Source organism: Chlamydomonas reinhardtii, chromosome 8 (assembly GCF_000002595.2).
Source record: "Chlamydomonas reinhardtii strain CC-503 cw92 mt+ chromosome 8, whole genome shotgun sequence".
Lineage (NCBI taxonomy): Eukaryota > Viridiplantae > Chlorophyta > Chlorophyceae > Chlamydomonadales > Chlamydomonadaceae > Chlamydomonas > Chlamydomonas reinhardtii.
Genome location: NC_057011.1, coordinates 3255334 through 3258846, shown reverse-complemented (window position 1 = coordinate 3258846; position 3513 = coordinate 3255334). Strand labels below are relative to the sequence as shown.

Sequence of the window (3513 nt, the reverse complement as noted above, 5' to 3'; positions counted from 1 at the left end):
TACAAGAAGGGCGACGTGACCGAGCCAGGCAACTACCGCCCCATCACACTCCTGGGGTCTGATTACCGCATCCTGGCTAAGGCCCTGGCTACCCGCCTGGGCCCGGCGCTAGCACGCGTCATCGACCCGGAACAGACAGCCTTCCTCCCCAAACGCCTGATTGGCAATGGAGCCCTGTTTCTCCGCCTCCTGCCGCACCTCCTGCGACAGCAGGGGCGGCAGGGCCTCATTGCCTTTCTGGACTTTGAAAAGGCATACGACACCGTGGACCGGACGTTCCTGTCAGAAGCCATGGAGGCCGCTGGTGCAGGCCCTAACCTTCGTGGCTGGGTGCACACGCTGCTGGCGGACACACGTGCGCGAGCCCAGGTCCAAGGTGCCCACTCCCAGCCCGTGTCCATGATGGCTGGCGTACGCCAGGGCTGCCCGCTGTCGCCGCTGCTGTACCTGTTTGTAGCGCATGCGCTACTATGCTGGTTACGGCACAAAGGCGTCGGCCTACGGCTTGACCCGACAGATCTCCAACGTGTGGCAGCAGTGCAGTATGCGGACGACACTAAGGCGCTGCTGGAGGGCGAGCAGGAGGTTGTGGCTTTCCTGGCCGCCATGCACACCTTCCAGCACGCCTCAGGGCAACGGCTCAACCTATCAAAGGTGCAGCTGCTGCGCATTGGGGCGGGTGGGACCCCGGCCGGAGCAGGGACTGCAGGCGGGCAACCGCCGCCGCCAGCAGGGGAGCAGGAGCGCATCTGCGGGCTGCCGGTGGTCACCACAGCCACAGCTCTGAACCTGCCTATTTCCAATACGTCAGAGCAGCCTCAGCTAGACTGGGCAACCAAAGCAGTGGACGCTCAACGGCGTATGCAGGTTCTCGCCCACCTGCCACTGTCTGCCTTCGGGACAGTGCTCGTATCTTGTAGATGCCCTCAGGCACCCGGCATCTACACATGCGTAGATGACCCTGACCGCGGCATCTACACTTAAGCCCCCAAGCCCCCCAAAACGTCTACGCTTCCCCCATTTTTGCGCCAAAACCGGCCAAAACCGTCTACACTGCGTAGATGCGTGGCACCCAAACCCAAAATTTTTTCTCCGCCTTCGGCGGATTTTGGGCAGATTTCTACAGTGTAGATGGAAGATACGAGCACTGCTTCGGGAGAGCGGCAGGGGTATCCGGCTATGCCCTTTCCATGCTCACGTGGCATGCAGAGCACGCTGGCATGCCTGGCGACACAATTGACCAGCTAGAACGCCTTGCTGCGCGAGCAGCAGATAGGCGACTCGGGCCAAATGACACGGAGCGGCGGCTAACGGGCATCCCCTCCTCAATGCTGGCTGGGCCGCCGGTGGTGGGCGGCTTCGGAATGCTGCCGCTCCGAGCGCACCTACGGGGCCGTGAGGCCTTGTGGGCGGCCCGACTCGTCCAGGCAGAAGCTGCCGCGCCCACGGAGCAACACCACCCCTTGCACCGCGTTGTGGCCCTCAGCCTACAACGGCACCATCCCTCGCTGCGCCCATGGACCATGCTCACAGCCCGCCCTGACGTCCGACCCATGGGATGCCAGTTGCCGGGCGACTTGCAGCGCATCTATGAGGCTTTGGGCCATCTCCCGCCTGTGAGAGCGGTGAGGACGCCGCCACCAGCGCCAGGCGACTGGTGCTGGGCAGCACCTTTGTGGGGCAATCCGCTCCTGCCTGAGGGTGACCACACCCGACGGCCTGGCCTCGAGGCGCACCATACACGCCTCGCAGCGTGTCGCCACCTGCGCACCGTAGGTGACCTGGTGCAAGCACTGACAGCGGCGGCAGCATGGCGGGCAACACGGCCAGTGGGAGCGACTGGGGGTGTGGCATGGGAGGAATGGGTGCGGCAGCACCTTGACCCAGAGACGCAGCTACGCGAGCAGCCGGCACTCGAGGGCCTGAATAGCCTTGCAGCAGACATACCAGAGACCTGGCTGGCAGCCGCACGTGCAGTGCAGGAACGGCTCCAGGCTGGGTTGGGCCCCGCCCCGCCCTCGGAATCGGCAGTGGTTCGGCTGATCATGCCTTGCCTTGGCTGGAGGATACCTGGCATGCAGCAACCCCTGGCGCTGGAGAAGCTGTCTGTACGTGTTGCTACCGTCATGCAGCTGGGAGACGTCGGGGTAGCCCGCAGTCAACTGCACACGGCATACGCAGCTGAGGCGCGCGAGACACCACCAGCAGCCCCCCCACAACGCTGGATTCCCCCCTTCGACCGGCTCTGGCGGATACGCTGGGAGAATGCCCACAAGGAGACAGCTTGGCGGGTGTCAATCGACGGCATTGGCATTGCCGGTAACACGCATCTCACACATGCACCTGGTCCGGTGCCGTGTGGATGCGGTATGACGCCAACCCACAGCCCCAGGCTACACGCGTTTTGGCAGTGCGCAGTAGCTCAGGCGGTTGTGCAGCAGCTCGCAGCGCAGCTTGCGGCCCCGCCCACCAGGGAGCAGGTGTGGTTGTTTGAGGCCCCGGCTGGCGTGCAACAAGCAGTGTGGGATGTAGTGGCTATGGCGGCGTTAGCGGCTATGGAGAGGGGGCGGTGCGCGCTGTATGCCGCAAGGCGCCGTGGCCTAGCCAACGCTGCCACAGCACCACTGCCGCAACAACCTCTACAGCAGGGCCAGTTACCGCAGCAGCAGCCGCAGCCGCAGCAGCAGCAGCAACAACAGGCTCAAATACAGACGGACACCCAACAAGCGATTGACACGGCAGTGATCGACTTGTGGGGTCGCTTAAAAGCATTCACAGCACTGGGAGTGCCGCGGAAGGGCTGGGATCAAGTGGGTGCGCAGCATCCCTTCCTGAGAGTAGTAAACGGCCAGTTGCGCTGTCACACAGGTATGAACGCGGGACAACCCGCTCAGGCCATCACGGACAGTGACGAGGACTAAGCACGGTTCCGCAGGTGCATGAGGGTGGGCTAGAGAGGGTCAGGGTTTCTGCTTTCTGTTTTCTGTTTATGTTTGTGGTTGGGCTGGGGGGCTTCGCCAGGGCCAGCGATGCAGGGTGTGCTTTCCGCCAGAGAGCGGCCCCTGCTGGTCCTTTTGAGGGGGCTTGGTTAGCTTGCTTTATGCGCCCTAAGCGCCTTGCTTTCCCTCTGTTGTGGCCAGGGGTGTTGTTTGTGGCGGGGCGGCCTTGTGTGTGTTTCTGGCCTTGGCGGGCGGTGTTTTCCTGGCGTGTGTTTTGGTCTGGTGTGTACGTGTGGTGTGGTGTGAAGGAGGCAGTTGTGTCTGCCCCTCTGAGGCTGCGCCCTAGCCTGCTGGCTGTTGTGCTTTCTTGTGGTGGAGAAGGCGTGAGCCTTGTGTCTCCGTGTCTCTTTTGTCTTGACCAGGACTGGGGCCTTATCCCCTGCTGTGTCAGGCGTGCTTAGGGGTGAGCGTGTGGAACGCGCTCACCCAACACTAGGGCTTGTCAGCCCTAGTCATCAGTGGCTTCGCCACTACCATGTGTAATTATTCTCCCTCCCTCCTCCCTCCACCCTCC

At 62.9% G+C, this 3513-nt stretch overlaps 1 protein-coding gene across 2 annotated transcripts in view; it reads right to left on the bottom strand.

The window, feature by feature from the left end:
- CHLRE_08g373688v5 (uncharacterized protein) overlaps positions 1–3513 on the bottom strand; it is a 28345-nt gene that overhangs the window by 10538 nt on the left and 14294 nt on the right. The gene's annotated exons all lie outside the window — the stretch shown is intronic.